This window comes from Alexandromys fortis, unplaced genomic scaffold (genome assembly GCF_014885135.2).
Source record: "Alexandromys fortis isolate MF-2015 unplaced genomic scaffold, M_Fortis_MF-2015_v1.1 scaffold_15, whole genome shotgun sequence".
NCBI lineage: Eukaryota > Metazoa > Chordata > Mammalia > Rodentia > Cricetidae > Alexandromys > Alexandromys fortis.
The window spans coordinates 13,565,356-13,585,433 of record NW_026067911.1 but is presented as its reverse complement, the minus strand read 5'-3'; the positions used below and the strand labels follow the sequence as shown (position 1 = coordinate 13,585,433).

Genomic DNA, 20,078 nt, shown 5'->3' with positions numbered 1-20,078 from the left:
GGGGAGGGAAATGGGAGGCTGGGAGGAGGCGGAAACTTTTTTTTTCCTTTTCTCAATTAAAAGAAAAAAGACTCCTGAGAAGGAATGGCAGAGCTGATGATCAATCATTAAGGAAGTTAGATTACACAACAGTATCATTATGTGACCTGGAGGGAAATTTAGACAAGGCATCTACATTAGTTTTCAGGGACTAATGATGTAAAATTGGAAATATCTTATCTTACACTCTTGTTTATTAGAATTCCAGTGTTAGTATGTCAGTATATGTTTTACCTAATGGCCTAGAGATGTAGAACATTCTTCTTGTCCTCTAGAAGAGCTTTTTTGGTGTTTTATTTTTCAACATTGTCTCCATTCTATGCCTCCTTCTATTATTTTGGGTGTGTGTGTGTTTGTGTGAGAGAGAGCTTAGAGTTAGTTTGTTACAGTGGCACATTGACATAGTTAATTACAGTCATAACAAATGCTGTATCTAAGTAATTGAGTCCATAACACTATCTATGTAAGCATATGGATACTTATGATTAGTTATAAAGAATAGATGATGTTAAATAGAAATTTCATAGGAATTGGTAGGTCCAAATAGAAATTTCAAATGGTACAGAAAATTTAACATTCATTTAAGAAAGAATAATCTTTATAAGAGTGTATTTGTGTTTGCAAATGAAGGATAGCCTGTGTTCATAGGCATAAGTAAAGGTTAGTATAACTACTAGTTCATATTTTTAAGCTAAAGAATAAAAATATCAAGTGTTCATATTATTATATTAACTGGTGAACAGAAATGTAAACTTTGTCTACATAAACTTTTTGCCAGTGCTGTTGTTGTTAAAAAGAAATGTAAAAGACATCAAGGGATTGGCAGTGGGGAATCTAAGAAGTTGGTAATGGGAATACTGAATATTTGGGACATACTAGGCAGTTATTGCGAAAGAGAGAGTCTGTCATTTCTACATACACCTCAAACATGGCATGAACAGTTGGCTTTGGTGCCCAAGAACTCTTATCTTCACATTTTCAAAACACAATATTAGGTAGAAATTAACAGAACTCAGTTTATAAAGCATTGTAATTCAGTACAGTAGATAGTTTTATTCGTGTCCTCAAGATTGGCGTTGATGCTGGTATTTTATTCAGTTATTGCAAAATGAAATTTACCAACGTAGAGAGCAAGGAAGTATTGATTTTACATTATTACCTATAATACAATGATTTATAAGTATATTTGCTTTCGTCTTACCAAAAGAAATGTAGCACCTGTAAGAAGAAAAAATAAAGCAACATAAATAAATAAATAAATAAATAACCAAAGGTTAAAATTTAAAAAATGCATTTGTAAACAGCAATGTTCCATTAAAAGGGACTCATGATCTATAAAATATTATTCTGTAAAATGTATGAAGCTGTAAGGAATAGAAATCCAACAGTTAAATGAGAATGACGTAATGAAACAGTTAAATTAGCAAGAGCTTAAAATAACTTCCTTTTATAACTTTTTCTTCAAGACACAAAAGAAGTTATATAGTTATGAAAAGGGAATACCATTTATCTACTTTTTAACATGCTAAAATTTATTGTCCAAAATTAAACCTTTTTGAAGAAATAAGTAGATATAATTTCTTCAAGAGATTTAGCTAGTTAGCTGTCCAAATCACTGTGAAAACATTCTTATAAGTAAAAGATGCTGATTAATCACTCAGTTTTCCTGTGTCCTTGAATTACAGATTTAATACAGGTACTTAATTTGGGGAGGTAAGCAATCCTTATAGACTATAATTATTATCATATTGATTTTGTGCTTGTTTGCACTTTAATAAAAGAACCATATTTAACTAAATATGTCAGGTATGTAAAAAAGTCTAGAAGTGTAATTATTTTACTATATACTGCCCTAGCACATAGAAAAAAAAAAGAACATTTTATTGCAAGTGTCTTTCTATTAAGTTCATGGAAACACTAAGTATATATTATCTGTGAAATTTCAGAGTTCTACTAGTGAAAATATGGTGTTGTCCTGGAGTTAGCTGCCAATTTTTCTAAGGATAAATCCTATATTTAAATATTTATACAATAACATTTTTTTCTTTTTATAACTGAAAATAATTGTTTTCTTTACATAATATATCCTGAATATAGTGTCCTCTTCCTCTACTCTTCCCAATTTCTTGCCACCTCCACTCCCATCCAGATGTGCCTCTCTCTGACTCTCATTCAAAAATAGGCTTTGATGACAAAATAATAATAATACATGACATAATATAATATAAAAGACAAAGCAAAAATGAACACATTGGAGTTAAAAAAAAGTAAACTAAAGGTAAAGAGTGCATGAGAAGGCAGAAGAAACAGACTCACTTTTTGCACATTTAAGATTCTCATACAAACACTAAACTGGAAAGCATAATGAATTAATGGCTTGATGTCTCAAAGTTTCTGTAAGGTAAAACAGAGATGAATAAAATACAAAGAAAAAAAGAAAAAAAATAAAGCAAAGAGAAGACGATACCAAAAATCTTAAAACACAACGAGACAATGAATTTTGAAAGATACCCCTTAATTTGTTTTACTTTGGCCACTTTACTACTGGGCCTACACCCTACCTTTAAGATTTGTTTGTTTCACTATTGAACCTCCTTAGCAAGAAACAGTTACATTTGTCAGTGGTTATCAGTTGGTGATTGCTCCTGTGTTAGGGATGAGAGCATTTGTCCACTTCACCTTTCATCATTAGGACCCCCTCTCATGAAGGTCTGTGCAGTGTCTGTGTAAGCTGCCTTAGTCACTATATAGTCCTATCTGCATAGATTGTGGAGGCCCAAAAATATAATTCTATTCCACTTGTTTGGAGGTCAGAGAGTTTTACCTTGCTCAACGTTGTTGATAAGTGTGGCTACACACACTGACCTAAGGTGTTTTGGAAATTGAGATGGTTCATTCAGGTAGATCCGTTCTGACCAAAGGTCAGAGAATTCAAGCATACTTTTGTTCCTTCTTATGAATTAAGAAGTTTGGTTCTATGGAGTGGCAGCCTTCAGGATACTTGGGCTAGGATGGGTTTACTGCCTAAACAATAGAATGCTTTGCTCATGAATCAATGGCTTGATGTCTCAAAGGATTGAAGCAAGTAACTGTCCTAGTTGTCCTTTGTGTCATGTTAAAGTAGTCATTTGCCTTATTCCTTAATGTTGGACTGGGTTATAAAAGTGTATGAAAATTAAGCATGTGCAACTTCAGTATTCACTGGAACTCCCTCCTGGTACTATCCTATGCTTTCTGTCTTATTATTGTCACTCATGTCTTCATTAGTTTTACTTGTTTTTCTAATCCCCATGACCCTACTCTGGTAAGTGGTACAATTGTCGAAGATGGTCTCTGACAATAGATCATATTAATTTAGAGGGCTTTGCTTCCTTTGAGGTCTTCATGCATTCCTGCTTGTTCCTACACCATTTCTGCCTCCTCCAAAAGTGGTATAGCTAGATACTGAAGTTGATTGATGCTAATCTTCCCGAGGAAATGCCACAGTGACTTTGACAGTGTCTGTACATGTTTGCATATACATCAGTCATGAATAAGTGCTAACTTTACCTCACATCTTTACCAGCACAAGAGTTGTCACTTGTGTTATTGACCTTAGCTATTCTGACAAATATAAAGCGAATTATCTTAGTGGATTTGATTAGCGTTTTGATGATGACTAAGGGTGTTGGAAATTTCATCAAGTGTTTATCTGATTTTTGAGTTGTCTTTTTTTGAGAATTCTCCTTAGATCTGTACTCAACTTTTGATCATGATATTTTTTTATATCTAGTTTCTTGAGCTTTTCAGATAATCTGGATATTAGCCCTGCATTGGTTGTGTTTGGGGGGGTCCTCTTTCTCTCTTGTCTTATTGGTCACCAAGTCAAGAGGGGAAAGAGGAAGAAGGGAGAATAGAAAGCTTTGTATGTGACACATGAGCATGACGATGGGAGGCTTCCAGGAGACAGACTTTGGTGAATCAGCTCAACTTTATTCCAGAGTATAAAGATATATAGGATCAGAGAGCTTGAAGACAAATCATAATTTGTATTAAGTGGCATACTACTATCACAGGGCTTAGTATGTGTTGAAATAGGAGTGGCGGGGCTGCGTCCCCGGCACCCGGCCGCCCGCATGGCTAGCTTATGCCCAGAAATAATTACACGGAAACTGTATTCTTTCAAACACTGCCTGGCCCGACTAGTTCCAGTTTCTTATTGGCTAGCTCTTACATATTGTTCTAACCCATTTCTAATATTCTGTGTAGCCCATGAGCTGGCTTACCAGAGAGGATCTTAACCTGCATCTGTCTGGAGTGGGAGCATCATGGCGACTCCTCCTCTAACCTTCTTTCTCCCAGAATTCTCTTCTGTATACTCCGCCTACCTAATTTTCTATCCAATAAAATGGGCCAAGGCAGTTTCTTTATTAGTAAGAAATCATTCCCACATCATTTCCCCTTTTTCCGTTTAAACAAAAAAGAAAGGCTTTAACTTTAGCATAGTAAAATTACATATAACAAAACAGTTATCAAGTAAGAATTACAGTTACAATATTTATATCTATTTTATCTCTTATCATAACTAAGGAAAACTATAACTATTTATTCTTCAACTCCATCAAAGACTCCAGAAGGATATAATATTATCTAAGTAAACAAGAAATAAGAAAACTCTAGAAATGACAGAGACATCTCGCTGCCTGGACAGTCACCCAAAGTTCCTCTGTACCGTTGGGGCATCCATCTTCGGCCTACAGGCCCATGGTATCCAGATACATTTCCATGAAGCAGGAAATTTTAAAGACAGTTCAGTCACTTTCTGCTGTGTTCTGTAGAATGTCTTGTAGACTCTTTCATGAATCAGGAACCCCGAAAGACCATCTCACCTTTAGGCAAGTTCAGCAGTCCTCTCTCTGAGGGTTCTCTGTGTCCAGTTTATGCAACAGTCCAGGCAAGAGCAGTTTCTTGCCCAAATGACTATCCAACTCCATAAGGATCCTCTTCGATGCCCATCTTCCTCTTGAAGTAGCTGGTGCTGCCAGGAGCAGACGTGTCTCCTTGTCATGAAAAGTCCTAAGTTATTAAAATATTTTAAATGCCATATTCTGCAGTCTTTGAAAGATATGAAGAATGCCTATCTAATTGAAATATATCTCTATATATCTAGAAAATCTAACTAACATGACTACAAGCTTAACTATTAGCAATGATTATCCATTAACAACCTATATTTCCTAATTATACATTACATTTTAAGTGAACTACATAATCACAATACCTTAATCAAGTTCAAAAATACATATACATATAACAAAATTGACCTTAAAATCCATACCAATGCAAATTATTCATATCTATATCATATCCCCCTTTAAATGTAAAAGAACATTTATAAACAATATTTGGGAACATGGGCGTAGTTTTTTCTCTCCAAACTGCTTCCTGCTGAATGGGGGCACTGTTAATCAGATCATTTAGGGTGTAACCTGTGTGTCAGGTTCATCTCGGTTGGCAGTTGAGTGAAGTAATTTTTTGAGGGTGTTCACAGCAACCTTTCAGGAGGGCGTGGTCTATCATACCATACCGGGATAGATGCAATCCATAGGGTCACATCCTCTGTGGAAACAAAAGAAGACCCTCTCCAAAGCATCATATCCTTAGATCCAAATTTTGAAGTCAAGATACCTTTAGAACATATGTGCAGGTTCAGCTTAGCAGCCCATATAATAAAATGTCTCTTTGTACTTAGCTCCTTCACAGTCAAAAATTTTAAAGAAAACACAATGTACATAATCCAGACTCTCTGTGAATTTTTCATTTTTACGTGGCTTATTTTTCTTTATTTCTCTTAATCTATAACTATCTGTACTTCTGTACTCTGTCTCTTTAAAGACTTTACCCTTTTTCTTTTTAAGACATTAACTTTATTCTTTATATTCTCTTTTTTTCCCCAAGCCTACGTACATTCATCCAACGGTGTCTGAATCTGTTTTACTGTGAATCTGTATTTTTTTTTTTATTATCCAGGAGCATTTCTTAAAATGTTAAGCATTTCTTAAAAACTTAAGTTGCACCATGTATAGGTAATACGGTACTGCCTGTGTCCTGCCCAGTCTAAACCTTAACTGCACGGTTTTAAGGTAATTACGGTAGTTCCTGCCTGAGATCAGCACAGTTCAGCAAGGAGCAGCCGCTCCTGCCTCAGAGTCATTTGGTGCTTTTGAGCTGAGCACAGTTACAGGCAAACAGCAGTTTACATTGGAGCCGCAATCAGCAATTTAATTTTGAGACTGAGTGTGCAGCACAGAAACTCTTTTTATCCAAGTTACAGCCAAATCTGACACGCAGAGCACTGCGCAGTCTGAAAACGCGTCTCTGTATGGCAGCAGGAATCCGCCATGCTCTTCCGCCTGCCTAAGCCTGATTCCGCCATCTGCCCAGGTGTAGGCAGGGAACGCTGAGCCATCGGCAGGTCTCAGAGCAATCTCCTCCGATCCCAAGTGGGAACAGAAACATCCAGTCCCATAAAAGCCTTGAAATGCTTTAAAGCCAGAGTTCACGCTGGCAGCATAGCACCAGGAAGCCGCGCTTTAAAATGACGCAGCTTTTTTTCTCTGCTGCTGTTGCTGAATCAGGAATCTCTCTACAGCATGTCACCAACAAAACAGCAAAAATCTGTGTTAAACTCTGTTTCCCTTATTTTTAAGCCTTCTCAGGTTTTTAAGTGGATTTAGCCCCACGTTGGGCGCCATCTGTTGAAATAGGAGCGGCAGGGCTGCGTCCCCGGCACCCGGCCGCCCGCATGGCTAGTTTATACCCAGAAATAATTACACGGAAACTGTATTCTTTCAAACACTGCCTGGCCCGGCTAGGTCCAGTTTCTTATTGGCTAGCTCTTACATATTGTTCTAACCCATTTCTAATATTCTGTGTAGCCCATGAGCTGGCTTACCAGAGAGGATCTTAACCTGCGTCTGTCTGGAGTGGAAGCATCATGGCGACTCTTCCTCTAACCTTCTTTCTCCCAGAATTCTCTTCTGTATACTCCGCCTACCTAATTTTCTATCCAATAAAATGGGCCAAGGCAGTTTCTTTATTAGTAAGAAATCATTCCCACATCAAGTATGCATCACCAGGGTCCTATAACAGAGCTCCAAGTACAAATCTTATTTGCAGGGATATATGTCAAGGGTCAAGCTGTTTAGAGACAGCCTTCAGGCAAGATTAGTCCTTCATGTCCAGAAACATTCTTCATATATGGAAAAGTAGAGGACAGGAAGCTGGAGTGCGAAAGGAATGGACTCCGTGTTGCTGAGATGTTGAGATAAACTGCTGGGCTATGACAGAAGGCAACAACCAGACAGCTACATATTCCAACAGTTGTGTAGTTGGTAAAAATCTTTTTCCATTCAATAGACTGCAGCTTTGTCCAACTGAGGGTGTTCACTACTATGCAGAAATCTCTCAGATTCATGAAGTATCATTTATTGATTGTTGATCCTAATAACTGTACTAATTGTGTTATAGTCAGAAAGTCTATTCCTGGGCCAATAATTTCAAGGTTATTTCCACATACTCTTATATCAGGCTGTGTTTATCTGGTTTTATGTGGAGGTATTGGAGGAATTTGGAGTGTAGTCATGTGAAGGCTTGTAAGTAAGTATAAATCTATTTGGATTACACTACAAGTAGCTGTACAGTTTGCATAGTATCATTAGTTGAAGATGTTTGTGTTTTCAGTATTTCTGGCTTACTTATCAAACATCAGTTGACAATGTATGTCTGGATTTATATCTGGGCTTTCAATTTTATATCAATAATCATCTCAACTCTTTTTGTGCCTACACTATGATATACCTCCTTCAGATCTTTTAACATTCATGACTCTTTTAGCTATCCTGTTGTATATTTTTCTCTTTTTTTTTTTTGAGTTTCCATATAAAACTGAAGTTTTTTCTTGAAATATCTGTGGGAAATTATGTTGTGATTTAGATGTGAGTTGTACTGAATCTGTAGATATTTTTAGGGAAGATTGCCATTTAGGTTTATTGCTTCTACAATTTCATTATTTTAGACCTTCCATACTCTCCTATCTTCTTCAATTTGCTTAAGTCAATACCATGTGGGTTATATCATTCCTAAACTGTTTCTCTTTGGACTGGGGTTGGTGTGTAGGGTAGGAAATAGGTTGTCACAGAACCTTTCTTTGTCTTGCATTCTCAACTGTGAGCTTACAGTCATTGGTACTATGGCAAAAGAGGCTTATTTGTCCTTTACAGTCAGTGTCAGTGTGGATCATGAACTTCTACATAGTTTCTGACAGCATGGACCATGGACATCCACACAGCTTCAGGCAACAGTAGGGACCATGGACCTCAGCATAGTCTCCAGTGGCAGTACAGACCAAGGACATCAACACAGTGTTAGGGAGAAGCACGGACCATGGACACTATCGTGATGCTAAGCGGCAGCATAAAACCATGGACCCAGCATGGTTTGTGGTGGCAACACGGGCCATGGACAACAACTTGGATCCAGTGGCAACGTGGGTCACAGGTCATATTTATCACACAAAAGCAAAGTAATTTGTCAAACTCAGATGTATGCTTCTCACTGTAAACTGCTATTTAGAATGTGAGATTACAGTGTCATTATATTAATCATACCTTGATTAATTATAAAGGATGTGTGTTTTGCAGATAATTTTATGAGTGCCAACTCATTTACAATTACCCAGTCAAGCGGCTGAAATCATAGTCACTATTGTACAAGTGAAAGCGATAAGGCATAAAAATACTAAGAAAGTAGAGGGCTTCCTTTCAAAAACAGAGCACTGAAAATCTCAGAGAAAGGGAGGAAAAGAAAGAGAAAGAGCAAATAAAAGAATTGTTTTTCTCAGGTGAGACTTAGAAGTAATAATTTCATCTTCTTTTTCTACTTTAAAGAAAAAAAAGTAATAGTACACTCCTGTTAGAAAACAACTCAGCCAAAACTATATAGGGATAGTATATCTAGCTAAGAGTTCTTTTAAGTTTGAAGATCCTAAAGAAACCATGCAGAACGTTGAATATTTCGTCATAAAAAATGACAATAAAATATTTGAACATGATCAGCTAATATACTTAAAACTTAAGGTAAAACTATCAGATTATTCATGTCATACGTTACAAAATTCTATGCAACATAATGTGTTTTAAATCATAATCAAGCACAGCCAGGCTCCATCAATAGCCCAAACAACTAATTACGAACCATGCTAGATAAATCAGTGCAAGTGGAGCTAGAAACAGCTGGGAGATAAAGTCAGCAGACAATGGGCATATTAGCTGTCTTCAAATGACCAGGGAATCTAGGAAATGTCAACTTTTGACATACTATGCTTATTTATTCATGTATTTATTTTGGTTCTTAAGAAAGCAACACCCTCTAGTAGAGACTAGCCTGGAATTTGCTTTGTAATTGAGCCTATGGTTGAAATTTTAATAATCCTTGTGTCTTAGCCTCCAGAGTATTGACATTATAGGTGCATTCCACCGTGCAGCATATTTTAAAGAAAATTAATTTATTTATCATATTTAAATAATATACTTAAGAAATACATATTCATAACATAATATTCAATAAAATGAAGAGAAGGGAAGATAATAGTCTTTCTCTGAGAGGGAGAACATGTGTTTGAATCAAGAGATGGTCCTGAATAAAATACACATTAGTAACATTCAGTGCGATAAATGATCTATATACATGACAATTAAGGATAAATAGAGGTCATGAATTTGAGGGAGAGAAACTCAGGGGAAGGTTGTCTTTGTTGTCTAGGTTCTCTAGGGTTGTGAACTGCAGGTTGGTCTTCTTTGCTTTATGTCTAAAAACCACTATGAGTGAGTGCATATTATATTTGTCTTTGTGGGTCTGGGTTACCTTGCTCAATGTGATGTTTTCTAGATCCATCCATTTGCCCACAAATTTAAATATGCCATTTTTTTTCTGTTGTGTTGTGCTCGATTGTGTAAATGTACCACATTTACTTTATACATTATTTGGTCAAGGGACAGTATGGCAATTTCTCAGAAAATTAGGGATCAACCTACCTCAAGATCCAATAATACTACTTTTGGGCATATATATCCAGAGGATGCTCAATCACACAACAAGGGCATGTGCTCAATAATGTTCATATTAACACTGTTCGTAATAGCTAAAACTTGAAACAAATTAAATATTTTTAATTTATATATTTAGAAATATATATTTAATTATATATAAAATATTCATAGATATTATACAATATGTTAAATATCATATTAATATAGTAAGGTAGAATCATATTAAAATATCAATTATTATTTGCATAAAGCAATAATTTAAGTAAAAGAATCCAAGGATTTCACACCCACAAAGAAATAAATGAAAGGAGAGTAAGTAGGTGGGTATAGAGGAATAAAATAGCAGAATATGCCATAATTATAACTTCAAAATTTTTAAAAATTAAGTTATTTCTAAATCCATCCATGTGCCTGCATATTTCAATATGTCATCGTTATTTTTCACTGTGTAGTATTCCATTGTGTAAATGTACCAAATTTTCTCTATCTATTTTTCAATTGAGGGACATTTAGGTTGTTTCTAGGTTCATCTGTTTAGAGTTAAAATTTTCATATTATTTTTTTAAAAAATAAATGTCCTCAAGTTGTGGAATCAAATGAGACCAGTTGTAAGTGTTTTGTTGGAAAATTTTGTTAGAATTTTAGCAGTAGTGCTTTTGTCTCTACATGAAGAGAGCAATGAGGGATTTCAGAATCATACCTCTTCATATGAAAGTCTCCAAAATAATAACCTCATGAAATTGTGTTGTAATTCCAAGTGTTTGACAAAGAAGTTTAGATGCTCTTTTGCCAGGTTGTGTGATCATCCAAGATCAGATTAAAAACAAATGATATAGAGTAAGAATCCAGTTTATATGTCAAGAATACACTCATGTGACATATCCTTCAACTCATAGGAGGGGGTAATTTAAGCTGTGAGTTACCTTGTCCTGTAGAAGTAGCACACAGACTCTTTGTCCTTTAAGGGCATCTGAAATGAATGGGAACTCTAGCATTGTTGTTGAAACTCTGTTGATTTGGTAAGTTCATAGAAACCTCATGTAATATAGGTTTAATAGCCCCGAGGAGACAGTATTAATGTTCAGTATTAAACATTCAGTATTAACAGAATTAAATACACTATGAAGCTTCAGTTCTTCCAATTCAAATGTGGGTCAATTTTCCCCCATAAAATGACACCAAGTTCAGTTACTACTATAAACTAGGTACATCCAAAAATAATGGTTGTACAAATTTCTCATCTGTGATCAAAAAAAAAAATGCCTGTGACCTCCTTTACACTTTGGCTTTACTACGTAGAATTAAGATAAACAGCAAGCAATCTTAGAGCAGTCATTGCTAAGGGCAGGTATATCACCATGATTACAAACTTAAAAGCATGACGATAAATAAAACAAGTATTTTAAGGAAACAAAGAAAAACAGAATTCTAGGACTAGCCAAATTATTTTCTAAGTTTATTCAAAGCAAAAGTCTCCCGTAATTTAAATTTACATGGATATTCATTTATAACCCCTGGATTCTCTGAGATGCAATGCACAAGAGTCCTAAGTCATATACTAAAGGACAAGGTAGATATTTCAGAAAATTACCATGGAAAAAAATGAATCTATTCAGAGGATAAGAAATATAAAGCATGGATTTGCCTAGTCTGCAAAGCCAATAAATAATCCATCTTAACAATACATGTTTATTTGTATCAAAGCAGAATGTATACTCCTTTTGCTCCTAGAAAAGTACATTAAAAGCATCTGCTCTCAAGACAGATTGACAATTGGTAATAATTACCACCTAGGATAATAGACTGCATCTCTTACTCCTACTCAGCAAACTATTCAAAGTCAATGAAGCTGTTTGAGCAGTAATAGGAATATAGAACTTTCAGGTGTTCCACACTGAGGCTGCAAACTCTGTAGTCATTACACCCCTCAACTCCACCACACAATTTCCTGAACAGTTGCTGTGGAAGTTAATGGAGAATCACTTCGAGAGAGAAGGTTCTTAAGTGTAGCCTTGAGCCATAAACCTTTAGAAGCAAGATTAGTAGGCAATTTTTGGTCTCATAGTTATAACCTTTATGGGTGATTTCACCTGGAATTTGGCTCCTGCTTAGCTATATCTAGGATCCCTTCAAACACCTGTGCACCCGAGGTTTGCTGCAAGGGTATCATCGCCGTTTTCAAGAGATGAATTAGGCCAGCTGTTTTGGAATTGGTAAGGGATCTATTTGAGACAGAACAGTCTAGGAAATGACAGAGAGGGAGGAAGCGGGGAATCTAGTTAAGAAGTCATGCTTTTCATGTCACAGAGATGAGCTTTGCACTCCCTGAGTTGTCATTTTGAATTCCTCCTTGAAATAGCAGAGATACTGAATTCTGATGGAAAAACACCTGTTCCACCTCCAGGGCAGGCTTTTGGGCAGTAATCCTCTTGGATACCAATTCATTCATGTCTGCTAAATAATTAGTGAGCCAGTTTTCTAAACTGATTTCCATTCCTCTGGGCAATGCTAACTCTCCTCCAATTTGAAGCAGTTCATGAAAAAAAACTCAATAGAGTATAGCTTCTGACTAAATATGTCTTATATCATCCAAACTTGGAAGAAGCACGCACTACTTTTAACTTTAAGAAATATTCAATTGCATGTCAATAAAATGCCCTAATAAATATTTATTTGCCTTCCATAATCGAGTTATTATTTCAAACAGAGAAAATAAACTAAAACACTCATCAAATCCAACAGAAAACTTGTAGTCTTAATCACGTTATCCATTTCACAAATCATTTATTATTTCAACACACTTAAAACTTAGAAAAATTTTGACATATTTTCAGATTTTCTAAAATTTTTAGTCAGATTTACCCATTTTGGTATGACAATAGACATAGCCCTAATAACTATGATAAAATTTTGTACTAGGCAGTTGTTTTGAGTATAAAATCAAGGGAAAAATAATCTCCACATATATGCCCTATAGTTAAAGAACAGAAGTGACTTCTGTGTAAACTAAGTGCTTCTACACACTTGTTATATATTGCTGGCATTATTCCATATAACAGGCACATCCAAATTATTGAAAAGTTGTATGTGTCAGTTTCCCAACATTGTAGACTTCGGATAATATCAACAATAGCCTCAAGAGTAAAATCTCACTAGACTCTCTTACATGATGTTAGCTTAGAGAGATAACTTTTCAGGCCTACTGTAAGAACAGATATAGCAATTTTGAAAGAGAAATAACACCAGTGTTACTTTTTCCAAACTTGCTGAGCAATTTCACAGTGGGACAATCATTCATTAATTTCCCTCAAGTCTCTTTATTATTTTTAACCAAAGTTTTCTTTCATGATTGTTTAGAAATATATTAAACAACAATATATAAATTATATCCAATCGATAATTGTATGAGTATAAGATGATGTGATTATGATACACAGAGAAACATTAGACTAGTCAAATAGTCATCTCACAGGAGAGTGCTGGAGAATGTAAAATCAATTTCAGAAACTTTTATAAAAGCATTTTGGATAACATGGCATAATTTTTCCAAATTATAGTGTTATGACCATAACTAATAACAAAAATTGAGATATGGAGAATAGGTGAAATAATAGATCAAAGGTAAAATAGCATATTCAAGATTTCAGAAATTTTGCTACTAGGATTTGAAGCCAATTAATTATTCTTATATGTTGTAATCTTCCCTGTTTAAATAGTACCCATCAAACATGTTGGATTGTAGAAAGAACTAACATAATAATTAAATGAAGAAATGATGATACACATGATTATATTTTATTTTAATCTCAGAGTATAATTCTGAAAAAATAATTAAATATAACTTTAAAAACTATTACTTACATTTTTGTATTTAATTAAGGTATTTAAAAATAAAATGCTACATTACTGTGTAGAAATAAATCATGTAGGGTAGGATCATTCAGGGATTTTTAGTAATTCTTTGCAAATTTCATATAACATATTCTTGTCATATTCATGCCCTCCTTTAATTCCATCCAGACTCTGACTCTCTATCTTCCTGACATATGTTATATCTCTTTTTTCTTTTTCTTTAATTATTGTGTGTGTGTATGTATGCTTTGTAATATATATTGTTAGAGTTGGTCACTCGGTATTGAATAATTAAGGTACTTGTTCCCAGGTTAGATTAATTCTCCCTCTCAGCAGTCATCAATTGCTCGTAGCTCTTTATCTAAAAGGTGGATCCTTGTGCTATTTTTTTTAATCCACATTGGCTTGTTGCCTGGTGTTATCATTGTTGAAGTTTTGTTTATGCAGCCGTTCTGTTGAGATTTTTGTCTGTTGTTTCCCTATCCAATATAGAGGATACTATCTCATAGTGAAGGTCCTGACCCTATGTTGCTTACTATCTTTTTACTCCCCCATAATATTCTTTCACCCTGAAATACACACACTTCTCTGTGTGTATGAAGATATGTATTTTTTAGGCAGTTAGAAATTATACTGGTTTAAGAAAGCGACAGTAGTAACTTCTCCTCCAGATTCCTTAGCCTCATTGGTCATGGGGAGTTGGCTAGGTGTTCAATTCCAAGTATGATGTCCCCGCTATTGAGCAGCCAATTAGTTCAATTATATAACTGACAAGTACTTTCCAAGACTTATGTGCAACTACTTAGTTTTAGTGTTATTTGCTGGAATGATCGTTGCTGTGGTTCATGGGCATCCCAGCTGAGTGGTACTTGGGACTGCTTTTCTCCCATGGCAGTTTTTACAACACCTTCTATGAGAGCCTTCCTTAGGGAGAAAGGAGTCACGCCTCTGCTTGTTTCTAGCAAACAGAGCCTACCCAAGAAAATGCCACTAGCAAACCATTCTTTTTTTAATCTAGGTTTTATTATTACTTTATAAATAATACCATTCAAAATTTCCACTTCCTCTCCTCCTCCTACTTCCCTCTCCCCCTCCCCCCTCCCACTCCAGTCCTAAGGGAGGGCAGGATACCCTGCCCTGTGGCAAGCCCAAGGCTCTCCCCCCTCTACCGAGGCTTAGGAAGGTATACATCCAAATAGACTAGGAATTCAAAATGCCAGTACATGCCCTAGAGACAAATCCCAGTGCCATTATCATTGGCTTCTCAATGGGCCCCAGTTGTCAGCCACATTCAGACATTCCAGTTTGATTACATGCTCTTTCAGTCCAAGTCCAGCTAGCTTTGGTGAGCTCCCTTTAGTTCAGGCACACTGTCTCAGTGATTGCAAACCATTCTCTTTTTTAATTTATTTATTTATNCCGCCACCGCCTCCCATTTCCCTCCCCCTCCCCCAATGAAGTCCCCCTCCCTCGTCAGCCCAAAGAGCAATCAGGGTTCTCTGCCCTGTGGGAAGCCCAAGGACCACCCACCTCCATCCAGGTCTAGTAAGGTGAGCATCCAAACTGCCTAGGCTCCCATAAAGCCAATACGTGCAGTAGGATCAAAAACCCATTGCCATTGTTCTTGATGTCTCAGTAGTCCTCATTGTCCGCTATGTTCAGCGAGACCGGTTTTAACCCAGGCTTTTTCAGACCCAGGCCAGCTGGCCTTGGTGAGTTCCCAATAGAACATTTCCATTGTCTCAGTGTGTGGGTGCACCCCTCGCGGTCCCGAGTTCTTTGCTCGTGCTCTCTCTCCTTCTGCTCCTGATTTGGACCTTGAGATTTCAGTCCGGTGCTCCAATGTGGGTCTCTGCAGCAGCACAGACAGTAAGGGCCTCATCGAATAAATGGGACCTCCTGAGACTGAGAAGCCTCTGTAAAGCAAAGGTTTGCAAACCATTCTTAACTCTGTTATTTTGTGTCTAGTATTCCTTTTTAAGATTTCTCAGGTTTTATTTGAATTTAGTCAACCATGTAGGAACACCAATTTGTAGTAGTAACAGACTTGTTTGTTTCCAGGCCGCCCAGACTCCCAAAATAAATAACTGCTTGGCCTTTTAGCTCTAACTTCTTATTGGCTAGCTTTGACACCTTAATTTAGCCCATTTCCATTATTTTATATTTTACGATGAGGCTTGTGGCCTACAGCCAAGTTTCTGGTGTGTCTGTCTGTAGCCGTGGCTCCATGGCTTCTCTCTGACTCCACCTTAACACAAATCAGATACTGGTTGATTACTCCCACAAGCTTTGTGACACTATTCCAACAGTCTATTTTGCAGACTGGTCACTCTTATAATTGAAGATTTTGTAGTCTGGTTGTTTTTTGCCTATTACTTTTGTTACTATGCAGTGTATCTTCTTATACTATGAATATCAATCTACTGGGTGATTGCTCCAGGTAAATTTCAGCTCAGTTTTGCATGCTCAATTGGAAGTGTACCTGTTGTGTTCAACAGTAGGGTCTTAATGCCTGATATTTGAAGATTTGCATGGGACCATTTTGGCCCAAAACTCAAATAGATGTAGCCATTCCCAGTACTGGAAGGCTCATTTAGTTACAAAAGATGTCGAACTGAAGCTGTCTTCCATTTTATTTGATTATCATCCCAAGTGTATTTAAACATTAACATTCGTGCATACTATATACAATTATAGGTAAACATAAAGTAATATGCTTCTTTATGGCTCTTTCAAACTTTCTTGTTTCTCTTTTCTTCCCCTCCACCCTCTCTATATTGCATGGCCCTTCCCCTCCCTAGTTAGTCCAGCCCACTTCCCATCCCCTTTCTGCTCATAATACCTGCCTACTCTCTCTTGAACACTTTCTTTTTGGGCACAGCTACCTCTTTACTTACCTGATTTATGTTGTTACTCTAGGGAACATATCTCTCAAGATAAGAGTGAACCTGTGGAATTTGCTGCCCTAGGACAGCGACATTGCAATATAATAATAATGAACTGAGCAGGGCAGTGGTGGCATATGCCTTTAATCCCAGCACTGGGGAGGCAGAGACAGGAGGATCTCCATGAGTTCAAAGCCAGCCTGGTGTATAAGAGCTAGTTCCAGGATAGGCTCCAAAGCTACATAGAAACCCAAGCTCTAAAAAAGAAAATAAATAAATAAACAAAAAAATCAATGTACTCCAAAATAAGTTTATAAAATGTTGTTCCTATAATGTTGTACTTCTATCATACTTATCTTCCAAGTATTTTCAAAAAGATAGCATTTGTTTTAAATAATGAAAAGCTGCACATATTCTAAATTAACAGTTGAACCTGACTGATTGTGCTGCATGCAGCTAATAAGTTTTTCTCTCCATCAAGATCCCATATGAAAATATCGTTATCATAACAATGGAGGTATCATGCTAGGAAAAGCAGCTTAGTTTTATGATGGAAACCTGCTGCTGATTATTATTTTGTTTTTCTGCTGTTATTTCAAGTTAATCCTCTGAGGTATCTAGAGAATTATTAACAATATCCCCGATTGTCTAAGTTATATCATATACAGTAATGGCTTTTAATCCCCAGATGCAGGGGCAAAATTCATGGACTGATACCTTGACAATTCTACCTCAAAACATATAGCTAAATGGCATTATTTCAAAGTAGTCTCATCTCACTTTTGGTAGGATAATAAACCATATCTTCTTCACACCAACATAGAATATTATGAAATTAAAAGCTTTTTCCATTAAGATAATTCTGTAATAATTTCATGTGGCCTCCAGAACAAAAAGTATGTTCATTAATTTTGTTAAGCCATAAAACATAAATATTTGCTATGACATTCAATATAGTATAAATATTTATTTAATACAATGAAACAAAACACTATATGTTTTTGATTACATTTTTATGAAAAATATATTTAATAATTATACTTATAATATATTTTGATTTATAAAATTAAATAAATTTTTGCCACAGCCTGAAAAAATTAATCCATTTACCTTTTTGATCAAATGTCTATTCTCTTTTGATTCATTTAAGTGAATATATCTTTTGGTGTTTTGAGGCTTACAGCCATTTTGAGTTTATTCTCAAAGCTTAAAAATATAACATTAGGTTTCTAGCTCTCTTTTGATATTTTATTTTATTTTATGGAACTATAACAGATAGCCTAGGGAAGTTCTCATCTTTGATCAGGGAATATTAAATCCCAAGAACAGATGTGAATTGCTCTAGTTTTCTGCCATGTGCAATTTGGAAAATACAGATGCTATTCTCTTTCCCAATTTCACTTTTGCTCTTTCGGCTGTACTTGGCTATGTATGTGGAGATAGTGGACACCTTGGTTACAGAAAAAAAAGAGCATCGCTGTTTAGGAGGTAATTTAACATATTGCAATTATTTATTAATTATTTGCTGTTACTGTCAATTTTCAAAATACTTAAGGTCAATTTAATATATTACACTGACAAACCACTTAAAAGAGATATGGTCAATGACATTGTTTTAGGGCACATATAATGCTTGAATAAACCATTGCTGAAACAGCTGACACAAACTCCAAGTATAGGATGTCATATTTAACAGATGTAGTTGGACTTTTCATTGGGCCTAAATAATACATTTCTAGTGCAAGTCATTTTCAGTGTGATTGCACCTGAAGAAAGAGAGTGTTTAGGTCAAAATCCAGGAAATGTATTAAATACAGATTTCTGCTTTTCCAAATCCAAAACTGTGGGCATTTGTGTACTTATATGTCAGTGGAAACATGGAATAATACTGACCAGAGAAAATGTTCTAGACTCATCATACTGAATAGAAATAGGTATTATAGCCTCAGCAGATATTAACAATTTTATCAACCCGTCCATCTGAGGGCAGAACTTATACCATCTGGTCCAAATAACAGACTCTCTAGCAGCAAAAATCTCAGGGAAACAATAACAAAACAGAACCAAAACCAGAAAAGACCCTATGATGCAGGAAACTACTTCTCCAAAAAATGGAGCATAAACCAGTCCATTCTTGGAATAAGATTGTGTACTGCATAATAGTTAAATTGCTTCAAACTGAAGCACATATTTAATTCAGAAGGTGTTTGACATAATTCCAACACCATTTATGATACATATGACATTTCTAAGAAGATATATGCCTTAACTCAGATAAAACTCTTCTATAACCTAGATACCCTGCTTCTCTCACACAGTGGAGACCTTTATCTATGGATATATGCAGCCTTAATTTCTAATCTTACCTCATTTCTGAAGTATGAAATATTTTAAACTCCAGAAAATAAAATATTTCTATATAATGTGGACAGAAATATCCACTGAAATTAAAACAAAAGTATAATGCTTATAAAATCTTCAAATATCAAGTCATGAAGATCCTCATGTATCATCAACTCAAAGAATTTGTCCTCTGGGAAAAGGTACAAGAAAAACCAAAGGGGCCACCAAAGTTTTTTTTCAAAACTCTTCTCTTTATATCTCCCCTTCTAAAACTGGAATTTCTTATGTGTATATTAATTGGAATTGTTTAATTGACAATTGAAATTTGGAAATTTCATCATTCACATAAAACTCACAATTAACAAAGGAATAATGAGCAAATTTCATTCTTGAAATAGGGGCCTATGCTTCCAAACAACAAAGAACATTCTGGAAATGTTGGAATTATTTTTATACCATTTTAAATGGAAAAATTCAAATGTATAATATTCAAATACATGAATAAAAATTTCTGAGTTGCGTTAGAGTGTCATTCATTTAGAAATTGCTGGAAATTTAAGCTGACTAGCCCCATTGAACTACTAGAGCCATTTGGATATAGTATTGGTTGCTATATTTTGATTTATGCCCTAAAGCCCCTGCTAGTCCCTCTACATCTTTGCCGCAATGAAGTGAAGTGGGCACCCCTACTCCACCCACCCACACTGCTCCTGAAGTTAATTGAAATTTTAAAATTGAAATGTAATCACTTTTATCAATGCAATGCAACATCAAGGTTTTCCAGTCTCATAGATGAGGTTGTTAGTTGATATCAGATGAGGGAGGTGGGTTTTCTTTAAGTATGTAGCTGCTGGTAAGTCTATAATCTCCT

General features: G+C 35.7%; 1 long non-coding RNA gene across 1 annotated transcript in view; it reads right to left on the bottom strand.

The window, feature by feature from the left end:
- Window positions 1–1,119: 1,119 nt before the first annotated feature.
- The window catches only part of LOC126499318 (uncharacterized), a 65,028-nt gene continuing 46,069 nt past the window's right edge, over window positions 1,120–20,078 (bottom strand). Inside the window, exons 2-3 of the long non-coding RNA XR_007591055.1 lie at window positions 2,356–2,433; window positions 1,120–1,257 (exon numbers count right to left, since the gene is read on the bottom strand). This is a non-coding gene — a long non-coding RNA (uncharacterized lncRNA). The remainder of the gene's footprint in view (window positions 1,258–2,355; window positions 2,434–20,078) is intronic.